Here is a 20280-nt window from a genome sequence, read left to right as displayed (position 1 = left end):
ATGTTTGTTCAGAAGTTACCAAGTAAAAGACATTACGAGGAGCATTGAGCACAATAGCTTATGGATTCCTTGCATCATCCTTACATGGAAGGTACCCATTATTAGTTCTATTATATAGATGAAGGTAACCGAGGCTCAGAGAGGTGACATGACCTGCCCGACGTTCACACCACTAGTAAACAGAGTCAGGATTTGAACTTGGATCTTTGGCTCCAAAGCTTGCATTCTTAGCTTCTACTGCCTCAGCTAGCAGGTGCTCAGTAAAGATTTGTAAAAAAAAAAAAAAAAAAAAAAAAAGAATGATTCTCTCCTTAGGGCAGGATCCAGGCCTTCCTCATCTGGGATCTGGTACTTTTACGGCAGCGTCTTGGTCAGGGGCCTTTGCCGGAAGCCACGTGGCACACAAGTCTGGCGAATGGGTGTCCTGGCTTCACAGCCCAGAACAGAGAAATCCGTCCAAGCAGGGAAGGGTTGCAAGAGGTGTCACTGTGCCGTCTAGAAGCTTGATGGGGAGCGGCTGGGAGGGGTGATGACTCTGGAATTTAGAGCAACTCCAGGAGCCCCACCTCTGCCAGCCCCAGGGGAATGCTGGGTGACAACTTACTTTAGCAATGCGTGTTCACTGGTGAGCCCGGTATCCAAGCTAAGCTTAACTCCTGCTTGGCGTCCCCTGGTGTGTGTGTGTGTGTGTGTGTGTGTGTGTGTGCACGTGTGCGTGTGTGCACGTGTGTGTGTGTGTGTGTGTGTGTGTGTGTGTGTGTTGAGGGGGGTGCAGTGAGAGGGGATAGATACGGGGGGGTGTGATACGTTTCAGGCGATTTTTAAAAATCAAAAAGGGTTAAAATCAAAGTAGTATTTTGGTGCCTAAAGGGGGTAAACTCCAATTATCTCGAAAATTTCCTTTTGAGCAAAAGCCTGTTGCTGATAATTCTGAATAAATGAGGTGTTACCGTATTAATATTGTCGATAATGACAAACATTCGCGCAATTATTTTCAGGCTACAAGACATGCATTCATTCATTCATTCACTCACTCACTGGCCCTTGTATCATCAGATAGGAATGTCTACGGCTGTAAGATTTTGCATACCAAATAAGTGGCTTGAACCTAGCGGGTATTTCTTGTTCACGAACAAGAAATTTTAAGGTAGGAGGTGCCGGGTGGATCTGGCAGCTGAATGGTATCCCTGAGGAGCCACGTTCTTTTCTTTCTCTTCTGCCATCCTCACTAATGGTGACATTTCCTGTGGTTACCAGTTGTCATCTGCAAACACCGCACCTCCCAAAGCAGCCTGGAAGGCGTGAGGAGGAAGAAAGGTCCAGGAGAAGGAGAGCCCTGTTCCTGCACCTCCCTCCTTTCCTCCCGGATGGAAACCTGTCCCCAGATCCTCAGGTGACCTTCCCTTATATCTCATTGGCTAGAACTGGGTCACGTGCCCACCCCATTCACGGTAAAGGGGAACAGTGTCGGCATGACTTATTTAGAGCCATCAGGCACCCTTGTTGCCGGGCCTGAATTTGGGGTCTGTTCGCAAGAGAGAAGGCAGGGTGGCCATCGGGTTGGCCACATCCATTCGTTCCACAAACATCTTTCCTGTGCCTGTTCTAAGTGCAAGGGCCACACAAATGATCGAATGGAGTTCTGGTGACTATCCTCTGTTATCTCCATGTTACGGATGAGCAAACTGGCTCAGGCTACTGAACCGACCTGCCCAAAGCCCCCGTCCAATGGGGGTGATTCAGAATTCAACCCCATGTCGTTCTGAAGTCCATACTCTTTCCACCACAGGGAGCTGCCTCTTTGCACTGACCTGTCTGACTCACTGACCTGGGTGCGTGGCCCACAGCCTCCCTGGCAGGACGCTAACGGGGCTGTTTTATGCCCTGATCTCTCCTGGCATTTCTGGAGTTCCAGGATGCTCCTGTGGGATACAGATGGGAGATACCCCCTCTCTAACAAGCAGGCAGGCTCCCTGCAGATGGGCCCCAGATGGTGGCATTATCTGAGCAGTGGGATGGAGGCAGGGGAGGGGTACTGGGAGAGGGTGGGGGCCAGGCTTGGCCAGCCAAGTGTTCGGTGGAGAGCATGGCCCCCAGCCTGGAGGGACAGTGCCGTGTAGGTTCAGAGCTGCTGGCCTGTGACACGTTTGGCCAAAGTTGGCACCACTGGCCCAACCCTGACACTTTACTTTTCCCCTGGATCAGGGATCAGTGCCTGGTAAATAGTGGGGCGGTCTCTGGGCTTGTTGGGGCTTCTCGGGGACAGGAGCGCTCCTGGCTGGGTCTTCACCTTTGGGCGCTGACCCCATCTGCAGACCTGAGCTCCCGGAAGCTCTTAGGTGGCTCTCTCTCATCGCCCACCCTTCGTGCCACATGAGGCAATAAGAGTTGGGTGCAGTCAGGAGCCTGGCCCTCTGGCTCTGCCTCCCAGCTCACCACTGATTCGCTGTGCAACGTTAGGCAGGTCATTCAACCTCTCTGTTCCCAGGTTTTCTCACCTGTCAAACGGGACCAATAATGGTGCCAACGCCATGGGATTGTTTTGAGGGTTGCATAAGTTAGTGTGTGAAACACTTTGCTCAGTGTTCGGTGCATGGGGAGTGCTCTATGGGCATCAGCGGGCCTTACTATTAACACCACCCACCCGGCCTCCAGCACCGTATGGGTCTCACTAGCTTGTTCAACCCAGATGTCAGCTGGATGTCTCCTTGCTCTTGTTTTTAAATTTTTAATTTATTTTTGAGAGAGCGCGCGAGAGAGAATGAGAGCATGGGAGGGGCAGAGAGAGAGAGAGGGAGACAGAGGATCCAAAGCAGGCTCTGTGCTGACAGACAGCAGCACGCCCGAGGCGCGGGCTCGAACTCACGAACCGCGAGACGGTGACCTGAGCTGAAGTCAGACGCTCAACAGACTGGGCCACCCAGGTGCCCCACGGATGCCTCCTTGCTCTTGCATTTGAGTTAAAACTGGGGGGATCTTCCCAACTCCTATGGCTGGGGGAGGTCCGTGACTTCTCTGGGACTGCCATGAGATCTGGGCACCTGGGGTCTCTGGTCCCCACCACGTCACCTCAAGCCCACCCGGCTGAAGAATTCAGGTGGTTTTCACAGCCTCGCCAAGCATTTCAGGAGAGAGAGCGATGGGGGTGGGGACGTCACGAGGCCCCGCTGGCCACATGGTGCCATCTCACTGCCCATCCTCCCGCCTTTCTAGTCCCCCCTCCCCCGCCCCGCTCCTCCCTCTGTTCAGCCAGGATGCTTCTCCCTGAGTCATACCAGGCGCTACCATTTGTCAAGCACTGGTTGTGGGCCAGGAACCATTCTAAGCACTCTGCAGTCACCTCATTTAAACCTCACGCGATGTCTGTGACTATACGCTTTTCCTAGCCTCATTTTGAGGGGCAAGGAAATGGGTGACACGCTCGGCCCAGGCAGTGGGGCCCCGAGCCGGGGGTCCAACCATCCGCTGCACTGCTTGGCTTTTCTGGAAACCCTAGCTCTGGGCTCCGGGGCTGAGCTGATACCCACGTGAGCGCTCTGACTTGTCCCTTTTTCACTCTGTCTGTCTGTACCCACAGGGAGGCAGGCAGGTGCATAAGAAAGAGGATGAGCTTTGGTGCTGCTCAGATGGGAGTCCTGGGCCTGGCTCTCGGGCCAGTCACCTCGCCTCTCGGAGCCTCAGTTTCTCCTCCTGTGAAGTGGCTTAATGACAGTATACAGGTTGTCGGGAGGGTCAGCATGGGTGACTATATAATCAGCCTCTCTGTCCTCAGCTCCCAGCCTGGGTCATGCCGGAAAGGGCACGTTGGGTCACATTTCCATGTCTTCAGGGCTGGCTTCTGTCTGTGCAGCTGGCCTACGGTACGGTCTTTCTTGTTCTATCCCTTTCTCGTTTCTGTCTCTGGCTGAGTCCTCTCTCACAGTGAACTCCCGTCTCCCTGTGTTTGGGGTCTCCAGGGGCAGAGGGGCTGCTCTCCCCAGTGCCTCCCGACCCCCCTGCCCCACAAAGCCAGCCCGAGGACAGAAGGAACAGGCTTGTGGGGGACAGACAATCTCTGAGCGGATGGGTGTGCCTGGCCCAGCCCGCCGCAGGCTGAGAGGACAGGGCAGATGACCCGGGGCTGGGCCGTGGCGGGCATCTCCCGGTGGCGTGAGAGGCAAGCAAAAGCTCCTGTGCCCACAATCTGCCTAGTTCCCTCTGTCGGCCCCGTGGCCACCTCCCCGAGTAGAGCTGCGGAGTCAGAGGGCGACGGGGCTGGGAGTCCTCGTTTCCATCCCCAGGCCCGAGCGGCTTTCTCCGGTCTGTTCTTTCCACTCCTCTCCCATCAGGGTGGTCCCTGACCCTCCCCCACTCCTCTTTTCCCGTCTCTGTCTCTGCTTCCCCACCTGCCTCCCCTCGCCGTCTCTCCCTTCCCCGTGCCCCTCTGTCTCCGCCTTTCCCATCCCCAGCCACAAAAACATGCTGACAGTTGCTTCTCCGGGAGGCGTGAAGAGAGAGCTGGCAGCTGAGGAGCTGTGGAGGGGGCAGAGCCAGGAGCCTGGGGGGTGGGGGGACGTTCGGCATTCGGGGTGGAGAGCGGTGGTGTCCCGGCCAGCAGCCCCGGGAAGAGCCGCGGGGTCCAGTAAGGTCAACGCTAGGATAGCACTGAGGTCTGCAGGGAGCTGGAGGCAGGGCGGATAGGGGGTGAGGTTCTGAGGACGGGGTGTGTGCGCGTGTGTGCCCGCATATGTACGTGGGGGGTGGGAGTGAAGCCTGCAGGTTCTGCTGCTTTTCTGCGTCTTGTCCCTGTCCGCGCTAGCCCACCTTGGGCCTGGCCACTAACACATGGGGCCATAGCAGATGGCACAGGAGACCGGTTCCTGTGAGCCGTGGGGGCAGCAGACAGGAGAGGCCTGCGGGTTTGGGAGCAGAAGGGGCCCAGCGTGCGTTACAGTGCCGTCAGTGATGCCAAGGGGCTGTGGAGGAAAACTGGAGGAGCGAGATCCTTGGGTCTCCTGCTCTCCAATGCCCTGAGCACGCTCCACGGCACTGAAGCTGTGACCAGAGGGCCAAGGGATCAGTCATCCCACACTCTTCAGTGCCAGGGAGCTCACCGCTCACAGATGGGTTTGGAAACTGGTGTCTCCTGGAAAGAACAGACAGGGTGACAAACTCCTATTCATCCCTCAAAGCCCAGCTCAGATGTACCTTCTCATGGGAAGCCCTTCACCGCTCTCTGCCTAGAGACCTGCCGTGGCACCGAGCCCACCATCTGGTAACATTGCTGTACCTTTGTGTCTTCTTTATGAAATGTGCAGCCCCTTGAGGGTAGGGCAAATATCTGATTTACCTCTGTGTCCCCAGTGTTCAGCATGGAGTGACCCAGAGTGGGTTCTGAGTCACACAGATCCTTGGGTCACTCACACTGGGCCCGAGGAGTGGGGTTGTGTGAGCAACATGCTTCAAGCCCCGGGGTCCCTAGGACTCCAGGTCTTGGTTAGTCACTTGTGAGCCCTGGGGACTGAGGGCCCATTCTAGGTACAGCTGGCCCCGGGACCCTGGGACGGACCCTGGGATGGCGGTGCTGGGAACCCCATTCTGAAGGGAGGGATGGCCCTGACAGGAGACCCTGCCGTCTGAGAAGGACAAAAGTGGCCCGTAGGCAGAGTGTGTCCCTTCACCCTCCAAGCTGGCTTGTCACCACAAACCTGGATGATGTCTGTCTGTCTGTCCTTCTTTAATTCAGTTCTAAAGTGATTCCTGCACTCCCAATCCTGTGTCTAACGAACCTGACATTCAGAGAAAATGTCTTCGGGAAAGGTCACCAGAGGGAGGTGGCGTTCTCGCTGACAGCACCTGTCCTTCCGGCACGGGCAGACTCTCCTTCAAGACAAGTGCCCGTGCTCCTGTCCCTCGGAGCTGCCCCTCCCCACCAGCTGCCTCTGCTCCTTCAACCCTTCATCTGGAAAGACACAGCTCAGGACCCGCCTCATTTGTCTGTTCATGGTCCCTACTGGCCATTGAGACACAGGGACGACTCCGATCCCAGCCCTACCTGGCAGGGCACCCGGGAGGGCAGATCCTGGGCATGGCTACCCTGAGATCACGGCTCAGGGGCGGGAAAGAGACGAGGCGGGCAAGGGAGGCAGACCCTCGTGGTGAGACATCACATGCCCTGCGCTCAGAAGTTTGACCTTCGTCCTGAGGACAATGGTGAGTGACTGAAGAGTTTAGGCAGGGAGGGGCCCCTGGGTGGCTCAGTCGGTTAAGCTTCTGACTCTGGCTTTCGGCTCAGGTCATGAGCTCACAGTTTGTGAGTTTGAGCCCCGAGTCGGTCTCTTGTGCTGATGGTGTGGGGTCTGCTTGGGATTCTCTCTCTCCCTCTCTCTCTCTCTCTGCCCCTCCCCCGCTCATGCTCTCTATCTCTTGAAATAAATAAACTTAAAAAAAAAAGAGTTTAGGCAGGGAGACGTTGGTCATGTCTGTGTCGCAGGAGGACTGCTCGGGCTGCGGGGTGGAGGATGGGTGCAGGGGGGAGGTGAGAGGTGATGGGGCCCCCTCGCTTTTTGAGAGTTCTTCTTTAGATCCTATTTCCTTCTGAGAGTGTACTGATTACTCAGCACTACAAGCTGGGGAGCACCTGCCATTGTGCTCCCATTACCGATGGTGGTGGTGGGGACAGTTTGGATGACAGGCTGCGCTTTGTCTCAGAAGGTCATGCCTGACTCCCCATTTGGCGTAGTTGTAATCTTCGCTGATTGCTGGTCACGGATTTGCCTTGCAGCCGTCAGCTCTTGGTGTTCCTAGAGAGTTAATGGGGCTGGAATTTGTTGTCTGACATCGTGGTTCAAGTCCGTGGGAACTGAGGCACCAGGCTTGGATCTGTCATGCCTCCGGTTCCTCGTTAGTAAACCGGGCACGGCGGTAGCCCTCTGCCCTGCACGCCCAGGACGGTAGTGAGAAGGACCCGCTTGTAAATGTGCAACGTTTGGCTGACGTGTTTGTCGTGTTGAGAAGCTGTTAACCCAAGTGCCGCTCCCGGGCTCTAGGAGACCATACGGTTAGGAATGTGTGTGCTTTAATCTTGGCTTTGTGGTTTCCTCACTGCCTGTCTCAGCCTCAGTTACTTAGTTTATAGCAAGGGGGTCATGGTAGGTGCCTACCTCAGGGTGTATTGAAGAGAAAGCTCTTTTCAAACCACAGCTGTGGACGGGCCCTTCCTTCTTTTGGGAAAGGGACACAGGTCTTGGAGCGACACGTCCTATGACTCGATGGCTGCGTTTGGAGCGCAGATTGGCTGCCCCCTCCATCCAAGGGCGTGGACTCCACGGGTGGCGTGTGACCTTGCCTCGATCCGTCGTAGCAGGGGCTGTGGCGCCCTGCCCAATCCCCCAGCCGTCAGTGCTGTCCTTCTGCAAGGTCCCGCAAGCCTCCGACGGAGGGCTCTCTCTTGCTTTGCACCAGGTACAGGCTGGAGCTGGTGCCGCTGAGAGCAGCCCTCGGCTAGCAACGGATGCAAGGTGACAGCTAAACACAGCTTCTCTGACCCTTGGGGGGGCCACCTGTGAGGCGTGTTCCACACCGTCTTCCGGGGGTGTCCAGTGCCACCGAGCCCACGGTGACAACCCGTTTGTTAACACTCTCTGTACCGGCTCCTTCCCTCCCCCTGTCATCCCCATCCCCTTAGCTTTGCCTCCTGGGGGCACTTCCCAAATGAGCCACTCGTACCCAAATCCTCAGCTCTGCCTCTTGGTGAACCCAGTTCGGGACACCCGAGATGGTGGGGGGGGGGTGAGGGATATGCTTCCCCCCGGAAACGAGGGAAGAGATGCGAGGAGGCTTTTGAGAGACAGGGGGTCCGAGCAAGATGGCGAGCACCCACAGGCTTAAAGACAAAAGGTGGCGACGAAGCATTACCGGGAACGGCTGAGGTCAAGAGCACTGGTTGACTTCTAAGTCACATGCTGTGCTGTGTAGCCACTGTCATGGTCCTCAGACCTCCAGGAGAACTCACTCGGGTGGAACAGCACGGCACTCACGGTTGCTTTGCGGAATCAAAAGGAAAGGCTGCAGCGTTCTTTGGGTTAGCTCGGGGCAGAGGGAAGACTCCAGTGACGGGGGTGGGGGGTGGCGAGACCCGGATGAGACAGAGAATTCGGCCACGTGATGTCTAGGAGAAATAGAAGTCCCTGCAGGTATTGTTGGGGTTGCGGTGCCCCCCACCACCTGTGGCATACATGCTGGGGCCATTTTGCTTACCTAGTAAGAGCAGGGTGAAGCCACAAGATTGGACAATGTGGGGACACCCAGGTGCCTGCCAACAGGAGGTTATGTGTGTGAAGCACCCAGCTCAGTGCTTGGTTCACCCTCATCACTCAGGAGATGGTAGAGAGGGCCCCTTCTGAGCAAGATCGTATGCTGTGCCAAGCAGGTGCTCCAAGAACATGAAAGCTTGGCCTCGTAGAACCGGATTTGAAATAGTTGGGCCAACCCAGTGGGCTGAACCCCAACCCATCCCCTGTCCTTGCCAAGTGCCTGGGGATCCTCTCCATGCCTCACCTTCTCCTTTGTTAAGCAGGAAACTCCAGCACAAAATACGTGTTCTTTTGGTCGATTTTCTGGACATCCTTCATTTGGGAGCATCCAAATCTCACACTCTGGGGGCATTTTATTTCTAATTTGTGGCTAAACATACATAGCCACAAATAGGACTGCCGGTGAAAGTTGCTAAACGACCAGGAGGCAACTATTTTCTGTTTTTCCTTTTGTCTTGAAGTTGTGGTATCTTCCTGCCCGCCACAGGGCCTTTGCACACACCGTTCTCTCTGCTCAGAATGCCATCCTGCAGACACCACCCCTCCTTGCCGAGTTAATTCCTACCTGTCTTTTGCGTCTCAGCCCGGGTCTGGCTTATGAAGGAAAACCCTCCTTGATTCCGGGTTTCCTCTCTTACGGACTGTGTTCTTTCCCTCAACCTCAGCCTATGTGATTATGTGAATGGCGCCCGTGAGCCAGGAAGCACTACGAGGCAGGAACGGCGTCTGATTTTCTCCCTATTGTACTGCCAGCACCAGCACAGCTGGCCCAGAGAAGGTGCTCATTAGATATTTGCTGAAGAAATCAGTGGAGATATTTTTAGTTCCAGGGTAAAGGGGTAAACTTGGACCTCATCTGTGGGTTCCAGGGCTAATGGGGCCTCTTACGAGCCATCCCTCTGCCCTCTGCCTCCAGGTGAATCATTGCTTAAAATGCAAACATTCCCAAGTCCTGGCTCAGCTTCCCCCCTCCCCACCCGTGTGCCTGAGGAGCAGTAATTGTGCAGGGATGCAAGTGCTCATTACATGAACAGAGGGCAGTGTGGGACATAAATCTAGAAAATTGAAAGGTAAGTGTTCTTTGTTCTCTCTCCCTCTTTCTCTCTCTCTCTCTCTCCTCCCCTTTCCTCCCTTCCTCCCCTCCTCACTCCCTCCCTCCCCCTCCTCTCTCTCTCTCTCTCTCTCTCTCTCTGTCTCTCTGTCTCTCTTTCTTCTATAGGTTCTTCTCTGAGCTTTCAAATGCTAATGAACATGGTGAATCCCCAGGAGGGTCTGCTCTGTAGCATGTCCCAAGTGTGTTTGATCCTAGAATTTATTGATTCATTGATTTTTTTTCTTTTTTTCTTTTTTTTTTTTTTACGGAGCAAATTTGAGATTCGTGTTTCACAAGACATTCTTGGGAAAATACTGACCTACAGAGTTAAGTCCAAGTTTCTTAGCTTTAAGTTTAAGGTCCATAAAGACCTGGGTCCTGTACGTCTCAGTGCTCCCCCTCCCTCTCCAGTTACTCCGCTCTAACCACACAGGGAAGGGTGGTTTTCCCATCACCACATACTCTCTCATGTCTCCATTCCCTCTGTCAGGATGTCAGTAACTCTGTTGTCTGCTGGCTGACCTCCTGTTCAAGACCCAGACCAAATATCACCTCCTCCGTGAAGCTCTCCCTCACCCTTCAACTGTGTTCCCAGAGCCCCTGATGTATCCTTCCACCATAGCATGGCCATGATTGGCTATAAGGAGCTGTAGTGTTTCTGACCTCTTTTTAAACTCCCCGGGGTCAAGATCAAAGTCACGTATTCACAGCCGTGTCCCCAGTGATCAACACAGGACCTATCACATTATTCATGAATAATGGCATGAATGAGGGCTGAAACGGAAATGTTTCCAGTCTTTAGAAGGGTGGAGACAGAGATGGCCCAGCCTCCCTTGCCAAGATCTGCAGTGAAAATCTCTATCCCTCCATCCTTGTCTTCTGCTTCTATGGTTAACCCCATCCTGGGCAGCTGGAAGTGATATAGTCCATTCTGGTGAGCTTTCCTTTGGCTCAGGGGTGGATGCTGCACACAGTGTTTGCCCTAATCAAGGTTATGGGCTGGATTCTTCTGGTCACTTTGGGGTCTTCACCGAACTTGGCCTCTCATCGACACTGAACAGAATTGCTCACTCTCTCCTTGAAACATCATCTCCTCTAGGCTTCTAGGACACCACATCCAGCTCCCCAGTCCTTCCCCTTCCCCCGCTGGACCTCCAATTGTTGCGGGGCCCAAGGGGCTCAGTCCTGGGCTCTTCTCTACATTCTCCCCCAGGACATCACGTCTACTCCACTGGCTTTGAGTAGCACCTCTGTGCTGCTCTCTCCTGTCCTGACCTCACCCCTGAGATCCAGGTGCATTCACCCAAAAGCTCCACTGGATGTCTGAAGGCATCCAAACCTCCCAAGGCCAAAGGGGGATCCTTGGTTTGCCCTACCCCCAAATGGCTTTCCTCTCTGGTCTTCCCATTCCAGAAAATGGCCCCATTACTCACTTAGTTGTTGAAGCCCAAAACCTCTTAGCAAATGAATCTGTCAGTAAGTCCTGCATAGTTTATTCCTAAATATGGATGCGATCTGCCCCTTTTGAACCCTTCCTCTGCTATTGTGCCACCACGAGCTCTCACCTGGACCATTGCAACAGCACCCACACTGATGTCTCCGCTGCCCCATCTGCCCTACACTCCTTCCCATTGCCACAGGCCAACCTCATAGAGTTCGTGAAAGAGTGAGGGCTTTGGGGTCAGACGTGGGTTTATGTCCCAGTTCTACCACGTATGATCTGTGTGACCTTGAAGGAAGGACTCAACTTCTTGGAGCCTCAGTTTCTCATCTGTGAAATAAATATTCAAGCAATCAACTTGCTTTGGAGCTGAGGTGTCTCTGGGGCCTTCTTTCCTATGGTTAAGATGATGAGACAGAGCTACAGGGTAGACTCCTTGAATTTGATTTCACCAGGAAAACACAAAGTCAGACTAAATACCCGGGGAGAATTGCATTTAGAAATATGTGTGTGCTAATTTTTGTGACCATTGTAATTGTATCTACTAAATGTCAAGCCCTGCTTTGGGTAATTTACATACATTGACATATGAGGTTTAAAACAACCCCGTGAGGATGCTTGGCTGGCTCAGTGTGTAGAGCATGGGACTCTTGATCTTGGGGTTGTAAGTTCGAGCCCCACGTTGGGTGTAGAGATTTCTTAAAAATAAAATCTTTAAAACAAGAATAAATAAAACAACCCCATGAGATATACTCATGCAGGAGACTCAGAGTAGTTAAGTAACTTGTTCAAAGGCACACAGCTGCTAAATAGCAGGGTCAAGTTTTTGAACCTTGGTTCCATTCTTTGACCCTAAAGAAGCTGGTGCCGCCCACAGAGAGGTGGTCTCATTCAGCAGAGGGAGCCCTGGACTCGGAGTTGGCCCTGGGTTCGAGTCTAGACTCTGCTGCTCAGAGAAGTTGCCTCAGTCAAGCCACTACATCTCTCAGAATCTCTATTACCTTGGGGCGTCTGGGTGGCTCAATCAGTTAAGCATCCAACTCTTGGTTTTCGTTCAGGTCATGACCTCACAGTTCGTGGGTTCGAGCCCCACATCAGGTTCTGTGCTGGCAGCACGGAGCCTCCTTGGGATTCTCTCCCCCCCACCCCACTCATGCTTGCACTCTCTCTCTCTCAAATAAATAAACTTAAAAAAAAGAATCTCTATTACCTTGTGAGAAAAAAAACATGAAGACAATAGCAGTTACCTCCTTAGGTGGTGTGAAATCAGATGTGATATGGTGTGCTAACGTGTTCCACAAACTGTAAACACGTGAATTATTATTTCCCCCCTCGGTATTTGTGAGCAATATGGGTCAGAGAGGCTGCTTTTGGGGGCCCCCGTCCTGCATCCTAGAGTGCATCAGCGTCACCGCGGTGTCCCCTGCCTTGTGAGCCGGGAATCTCACTTCTGCTCACCCTCCCCTTAGCTGCTATTATTTTCTTGACTCCGTTTCTCTCTTGAGCCATTCGTCTCTCGGTCCTTATGTTCCATTGTTCCAGCCTCCTGGAAAACCTGCCTAGAGGCTCTCACTTGTAAGACAACATCTGCCTATCCAACTCCCAATTTGTGTTACTGTATTATTCTCACTCAAGGGAAGACAGCCGTATTCTTAGCCCCCATGTAACAGTAAAGTTTTTGTTTGTTTCTTTTTGCATTTCCAGAGATGTTTCTTATTGGGATGGGGTTGTGAGAGGCTGCCTCTTTTCAGACCCAGGGCTTCCTCTGCTTCCTCATTCGGGTCCCTGGGACGTAGCCCCCAAACCTACCCTGACCCCAAGAGTTGAGCGCATGATGGCCTGTGGCCAGCAGGGGGCAGCAGAGGGCAGCAGAGTATGACCTAGAAGGGGCTGGCAGAAAGGATGCGTGGTTGGTTCTGTCCCTGCTGGGCCAGGGGCTCCAGGGGAGCCAGACCAGGGTCTGGTCACTGGGTCTGCCCTGCTCCGAGTCTCTAGGCCACACCCTCTGGGCTGGCCTGGAATAGACAGCAATGAAATGGGAACTGTCTCCAGAAGGCTGGTGGAAAGAATGCATCTCTAATAGGGTAAAGGAAGGCTGGTTGCAAGTGACAGAGATTCCACCGGAAATAGTTAAGACGGCTTTCATGTTTTATTCTCCTGCAGATTGGCTCCTTCCAGGAACGGGAACCATGGTCACGAGCAACTCCTGCCTCACGTGTTCCCTGATTCATCGTCTTCCTTTGGTTCTGATTGGCCAAACCTCAGGGGGTGACTTAAACTCTGGAGTTGGGTTATGCCCTGCCCATGTGGCTGGGGGGCGGGAGCGTCCTCTGACTGACAGCCAGGGCTGCATGCTGGCCTGGGGGAGGAGGGTTCTCCAGATGAAGGGCTTTCTCTTAGGGGGGCATAGATGGGCACTGAGCAGACACAACAATATGCATCTGCCACGGCCACGGTTGTGTGTGACAGTGTCCCTTTGGTACAAAGGCACCTGCCATTTCTCAGATTCACGAGCTGACCTTCAGGGCCCAGGTTAGCAACCTTCGTCCCCAACCCCCTTTCTGAAATGAAAGGGTAGCATCCCAGGAGGACGACAACCTGTCTCTCCACCTTAAGTCGCCCTCCCCTCTGATCATGTGATGAAGGGGTTACCACGAGCTACAGTCTTAGCTGGAGGGCATGAGAGGAGAGGAGGGGCCTGACTACCTCACTGAGGTCTCAATGAAGATCTGAAGATCGGCAATAAGGGATTATTACAAATGCTCTGCTCAAGATGCATTGTAAAGAGTGATTCACTCTGTGCCCGACATTTCCTGCTAGCCCTGAAAGCTAAGCAGGGGCTGCCTGTGCCGCAATAAATGCCACTATATGAGCATTATTAGTGGTATCTTCTGATCTGCGGGGTCATCTGGTGAAGCATGGGGGGCAGAGGGGTCCGTGCAGGCTGGAGGAGACCAGAGCAGTGTCCTGGAGCCCCCCTGGAGGACGAGGCAACCGAGGATGGGGACGGTGTGCCACACACCTGGGGCAGGCTCCGCCGTGGGTCCCATGGCGGGGTGGGGGCAGGGGGCAGACGGGACTCAGGGGATCTGGCCAGATCATTGGGCAGTTTTCACCCAAATTCCTTAAGTGTGTAGAGTATCTGCCATATTTGTTCCCATTTCACCGTTGAGGAGGTGGAGGCTAAGAGAGAAAATGATTTGTTTCGATTCCCAAAGTCAGTGGTCAAAGCTAGGATGGGGTCCGGGGCTCCTGATGCTCAGACCAGGTCACACTCTCTGTTGCCTGGAGGGTAGAACATAGGCGGCTGGAAGGGGGAAAGAGAAGGCAGCTGCCGGGATGCGTCCCAGACATCTGGGGGCGGAGGCCAGTCCGTCCCGCAGCACCCTGGTGGGATGCACGAGGGGAATTCTGTAAAGTGAGTCATTGGGATTGCTTTAGTGACAACGCTGACTGCCGAATGCTACTGGAGCAAATGGGTGTGCTCCCGTGGATGACTGCATTCCACCTTCCGGCACCTTCTTCAAGTCCAGACCTCTCTCCTGAGCTTCCAGTCCGCGTGTGCACAAGGACATTCCCTTGAGGAGCTCTCAGTCCTCTCTGTCTCCTTGGATCTCAAGCTCATCTCTCTTTCTCCGTCCCCAAACCGCTCCTCCTCAGGACCCCCCACCTCAGTGAATAGGACCATCTTCCCCAAGTCATTTCAAGTCAGAGCCCCAAGTGTCACCTTCAGTTTCCACTCCCCTCTTCCCCACGTCCAGCCGATCCCTGGTCGCCTGGACTCCTCTTCCCTAGTGCCACTCAGATGCATCCTGGCCCGGGTCCCATCCAAGGGACCCAGACGACGGAGGCTGGTGTGGCTTCTCCAAGCACCTCTGGGGAGGTCTCCTCTTGCCGGGGCTGAGAGTGAGGCATGACGGGAGATGCCCCCATCGAGGGAGGGGCCAGCAGACTTGGCATCCTTTGGGGAGGGGAAGTAGGCATGGAACAGAACTGTTGACAGACTCCGGGCTGCTATATTGGGAAGATCTGACAACACACACAAGGAGAGAGTGAGGGCGTGTTGACGGCTGGTGAGAGGCGCGGGGGCCGGCTGGGGACGTGTCGCCACCACCCACGCAGGAGGAAGTTGGGAACAGATGGCTTGGGACCCGTGCCAGCCTCCTGAAGAGTCGTCCGCTCCCTCTCTCCCGGTGCTGGCACCTGCCGAGCAACTGGGGAAGGGACTGCCGCGTTCTGAATGTGCGTCCCGAGATGAGAGTCCAACTGTGCACGGAGAGGCCTCCCTACCATGTGGCCTCAGTTTCCCCAGCCCATCCCAAGCCATCCGACCCTAACATCCTGCACCTTTATGTTCCCCTCCTGTGTTATCTCCTCCCGTCCCCTTACCTCCGAGGCTCCCACCGTCTTATTCCATCCCACATCCCACAAATGACCCACAAGACATTTCTTCCAGTTGCATTTCATGGTATCTCACCTTGAGTGGATGCGAACAAGAGAAAGAGGTTCGTGTATTATTTTAGGGCTCTGCGCCCCACGCTGGTTTGGGACCCGCTAAGCACTAGCACAGGAGTCGGGCAGATAGAGTCATGGAGAGGGTGGCTCGGAGGACAGTGGTCTCGCCCCTTCTCCTGACTTACCCTCCAGGCACAGACAGACCTGGACAATCACAGGCCTCTTCTCCAGGGGCAGCCCCGCGGGGTTAGTCCACAGTCTGGATTCCTTCTGCCCGGTCTCCCACTGGACAAATCATTCCCTAGGGCGATGCGAGGGATATCTGTAGTTGAGTATCTCTGGGCACACGGTGGATTGAAGCTCCTGGCGGAGCGGACCTGGCTAGGAGGGGAGAAGCAGAAGTGCCTTGTGAGTGTTAGCGCAGCCCCGCCCCGCCCTCCACCGCAGGTGACAGAGGGGTTGAGGGGACTGCGACTTGCCTCCCACATCACTGACTGGATCTGAGGAGGAAATAAGAAAATGAGAAGTAACCTCCTTGTAAAGTGCCTGATGTGAGCACTCAATCCATCAAGCCCGTGTCGGTGGTTTGGGGGGAGTTGAAATGCCGTCTCTACTTCCTTGAATTATTTGAGCGGCTGCTCTGCAATGCCCCCCCCTCCCCCATCTCCTGGATCCTCTGAAATGGGATCCCCATTCCCACTGGAGCTGTTGTTCCTCCCGAGGCAAGGGGGCGGGAGGGGAGACAACGGATTCCGAGAGACTGGCCAGCCTCAGCCCCCCATCTTCTCCCCCCCTCAGTGAAGGGTGGTCATCCGTAAGGGACAGGGCACCTGCTGGGGCCGAGTCCATGCTGGCCCCTACCTTCCTCCCTGGGCTCCCCTCCCCTCCTTGCCTCAGCCCCCTCCTTCATGCTCACATGGCCCTTCCCACTCCTCCTGGGAGGGGGGGGGGTCCCACCCTTCCTGGGAAGTTCACACGGACCCTATTCTCTGAGAAACTGCCGAGGGGACCTTGGCAATCAACCTCCTTTGTAACTCCTTTTCCGCTATGCCTCTCAAGTGACAAGGTCATGAATGCAGTCCATAGACTTGGGACTAAGCTAGCAATTACTGAATTCCTGAGGGGGAGGACCTGAAAAGCACTTGAGTGTGTGTGTGTGTGTGTGTGTGTGTGTGTGTGTGAGTGTGCTCGCGCGTGTGCGTATGAATGTGTGTGAGTATGTGCATGCATGCCCGGGGAGTGGGGCACAATCTGTGAAGAACTCTAAACAGACCAGTTAATCATACCTAGAAGTAACCGGGTGATGAGAGGGGATTCCTGGAACTAGCTGGCCATTCAAGTTTTGGCTCTGACCGTTAGGAACTGTGTGGCCTTGGGCATGTCAGTTCACCTCGTGACTCCACTGTCCCCACTCCCGTGGGCACCACGGGTAGATGTGACTCCTTGTTGGGGGCAACCAATGACATCAGGGTGGGGCAGGAGCCCTGGAGAGTCAGGTGCTGCATGATGGCCGTTGTCATCACCAAGTGGCAGTTGGGACCCCCATCCCCGCTGACGTTCTAGAAGACAGCTCCACCAAGTGCACAGGACAACCATAGGGCTTCAGGCTGGGGATGTCTGGAGGCTCAGGACTTCCACAAGCAGAGATGAGGGTGGCCTGGAGGACATTTCATGGGAGGGCAGAGGCTCACCTGGAGGTTGGAGGGTTGCGAGGGCAGCATCTAGCGGTAGGGGTTCCTGCGTCTCAGGAGAGGTCACCTGGATGGGAAGATTGGCCAAACCAGTTGCAGCTCAGGCTGGCGAGAATGGAGAGCTCAAATTGGCCAACCCACCCTTTTCACAGATGGGCACGCTGAGACTTGGAGACGGGCAAAGACATAGAGCTGCTGCAAAAGGAACTGGGGCAGCTCAGGTCTGAGCTCCCTGTCTCCACTTCCTCTAGTTCCAGAGGCCTTGAATGTCCAGCTAGAGCACTGGTCCACCTTGCTGCCCCGGGAAATCACTGTTGCCTCTCAAGCTGGGGAGTGTGGCTGAGAGATGATAGCAGACAGACTGGATCAGCTTCCCTTGAGTGTTGGCGCCCCTTGGACACCACTGGGAGCTTCTGACTGACGACGCTGATAGGCTGGAGTCGGCTCAGGATGCTGGGCTGAACCGTCAACTCGCATCTAGATGGGAGGCCCCCATCCTGACTGCATGTCGGGGTCACCTGGAGAGCGGAACAAAGTGCCCTAGGCTCTCCCAAGCCCGCTCTACAGGTGATTCTTCCCCAGCCAAGCTGCTGGCCATCAGGGCTCCACGGGGCCATCACACAGTCCCCTCCAGAGCCAGGCCTGGGGAATGGGTTTCCTGAGAAGAGCATGCCGGAAGCGTGATTTGTTACAGCTGAATTTCCATGGGAACAGGAAACCCGTGTCAAATGCCCCAGCCGGTCCCTCCCTTACGCACGTTTCCAATCACGTGCCACTGACCTGTCTGAAGCGCCTTACCCTTGGGCTGATTCTAATGAGACAGCACGCCCCGCCGTCCCCATTTGCTGGATCCCTAACTACCGCTGCCTTCGGGATGGTCATTAGCACCTCCACATTAATATCTCCCGTGTCCATCACGGCAGTGATTAGGGTCTGCGACTTGCCCGCCAGCTCCGGCTCCGGGGGTGTGGGGTGTCCCCGGGGCCTGGCTGCCATGCCCGGAGTGGGTGGGGGCAGCAGGGGGACAGGCCAGCTTGTTAAATCTAATTACCTGGCTGCAGACGGTGGGCCTGAGCCCTTCTGAGAGCCGCCCGGCCCACCGCCTAATCCTCTGCCTGCCTTTCGCCATAACGAGCCTGTGCCACCAGCTGCCGCGCGGCTAGATGGGACTGAGTTTAATTGCTACCCCAAATGTCAGCCCTTTCAAACCCACAGTATTTCATCACTTACCTTTAAAGAAGAGGGGAAAAAAAATCAATTTGGACCGTGAGTTTCGGCAGCAAAGCCTGCAGAAAGGGCTGCCCAATTCTTCAGGAGAGCTGTTCTTTTCATTAAAATAGCTATTTTTAAAACTCCCTCTCTCTCTCTCTTTAACACGAGATGAAAAATCCCAGCTACAAGGAGAAACCCTTTCATGAGGGAATAATAATATAAAAAAAGAGTTTAAAAAAGCCCACTTCTAAAATGGGTCCTTTTTTTTTTTTTTAACCTCTCAAAGGTTAAAAAAAGAAAAGAAAGGGTTTTATTCTCAAAGGGCTTTCACACCTGTGATCTCATCCACTCTCAGAGCAGCTGGGGGGTGTTGGGGGTGGGCAGGTGTCATTGTCCCCATTTTACGGATGAAGGAATGCCCCCAGAGGCTAAGGAGTTGCTGGGGGCGGGGCGGTGGCTGTCACACATCTATTCAAGCACCAGGAAAGAGGATCCCCACTTTCTGTTCCCCAGACTGGCCTCTTCCTCTGGGTCCATCTGGTGCTGTCGCCAGATACACCCACCTCCTAAATTCAAGCTATTTACCTACTAGTCAGAAAGTACAAGTAAGGGGCATAAGAAAACAACAACAACAAAAACAAAAACAACCAACCCCAGAGACCCATTGGAGTTTAACACTCATTTAACTCTCCGTGAGATCACAGCCATCCTTTCTTCCCTAGGGAGAATTTCCCCCCTTTCCTTTCAGAAGAAAGGGATGTAATTCTTTTGGAGATTACATTCCCCGGAAACTGGTTTCTTAAGCTCCCGCCTGAAGAAGTGTTCCAAAGTCTGCAGACTAATTAACCCCATTGTTCAGAATTAATCACCTCAGGAATATTTGGAGTCAACAAGAAATGTATCAATTGGGCTCTTAATAAACCTAATGAAACGACTCAACATAAAGGCATATGAAATAGACTGAAAACATTAGCATAAACCACCGACCTCCCCCGAGCTCTTAGCAGCACAATCTTAATTGACACTTTATTAGCACTGAGAATTGCTATCAATTTGGCAAATCCCCCCACATTGCCTACTGAAGTGATAGACGTTTTTTTTTAAAAAGAGAAAAGTGGGGGGGGGGGGGGAGAAGTGACTTGGAGTTCTGGGAGCACGGAGACAGAGGAGACATCGCCTCCAAGTCCCGGCTGGAAACGGAGTGACCTTCCCCTCACTGGTGTCCAGCCACGGCAGGGGTCTGCACCACCGGTCCCTTCAGGGTTGAGCAGCTGTCACGGACACAGCTAGAAGCAGCCCCAACCGTCTGCCTGGATGGTTTGCCAGCATGGGCGCTCTGCAGGGTTTGGGGTGGGGAGTCTGGGCACAGGTGGGAGTGGAAGAAGGGGTGAGTCATGAGGAGACTGGAATCTTCCTTGGGCTTTAGCTTCTTCTGGGATGAAACATCTGCTTCCAAACATTGGGGACTGTTTCTCGTCCCACGTTCTCTAGTCCCTATTAATTTCTGATAATTCTGCCCCGAGTTTGGGGTAAATGTCAGAGGGGCTCCAGGTTCTCCTTAGCAATCCCAAATTAACAATGAGCCAGGAAGTCAAATCCCCTGAGGTTTTTGTTTGTTTGTTTGTTTGTTTTCTTTACTTTAACGGACTTGACACGGTTTGGTGTTTCTGTCCTGGGTGTCTGTGACCACCCTGACATCGATGATCTGCTTCTCACCTTCTTCCTCCTTCTCCTTCTCTCTTTCCTCTGCCTGTAATTCATGAGACACGGTTTTAGGGCTCAGCCCAGCTAGGCAAGGTGGCCCCACATGTTTTGGAGTGGCTCCTGCTTGCTTGGAGCGGCCAGAGGGGAGGAAGTCTTGAAGAACACGATGCTGTCCCAGACAGGGCAGAGGCAGTGGCAATGTCCAGCCCTTGGACAGAGAATTGGAGAAATAAAAGGGAGACAGCTCCTGCTTGATTTGAGACTGACAGGGGAGTCTGGCAGTTCCTGCGTAAGCCCCCAACTTGGCTTGAGCTCTACATTGTGCAGCTATTACGGGAACGGGCCCGGGGCCACACTGCCTGGATTTGAATCCTGGCTCTGCCACACCTT

At 54.1% G+C, this 20280-nt stretch overlaps 2 long non-coding RNA genes across 3 annotated transcripts; one reads left to right on the top strand and one right to left on the bottom strand.

Moving 5' to 3' along the window:
* The first annotated feature begins 1138 nt into the window (after positions 1 to 1138).
* LOC109255518 (uncharacterized) lies at positions 1139 to 13706 on the top strand. 2 transcript variants are annotated; one of them, XR_008420357.1, is made up of 4 exons: positions 6102 to 6192; positions 8960 to 9072; positions 9211 to 9364; positions 12992 to 13706. It is a non-coding gene; the product is annotated as an uncharacterized LOC109255518 (long non-coding RNA). The 2 variants fall into 2 exon arrangements; XR_008420356.1 differs by lacking the exons at positions 6102 to 6192; positions 8960 to 9072 and adding an exon at positions 1139 to 1393.
* On the bottom strand, positions 13698 to 15657 carry LOC109255517 (uncharacterized). The gene is made up of 2 exons (XR_002075273.2): positions 15306 to 15657; positions 13698 to 14857 (listed from the first exon to the last, which is right to left on the bottom strand). It is a non-coding gene; the product is annotated as an uncharacterized LOC109255517 (long non-coding RNA).
* Positions 15658 to 20280: the final 4623 nt, after the last annotated feature.

This window comes from Panthera pardus, unplaced genomic scaffold, assembly GCF_024362965.1.
Source record: "Panthera pardus isolate Hobbes unplaced genomic scaffold, ASM2436296v1 HiC_scaffold_11, whole genome shotgun sequence".
NCBI lineage: Eukaryota > Metazoa > Chordata > Mammalia > Carnivora > Felidae > Panthera > Panthera pardus.
This window is presented reverse-complemented; position numbering and strand designations above follow the sequence as displayed.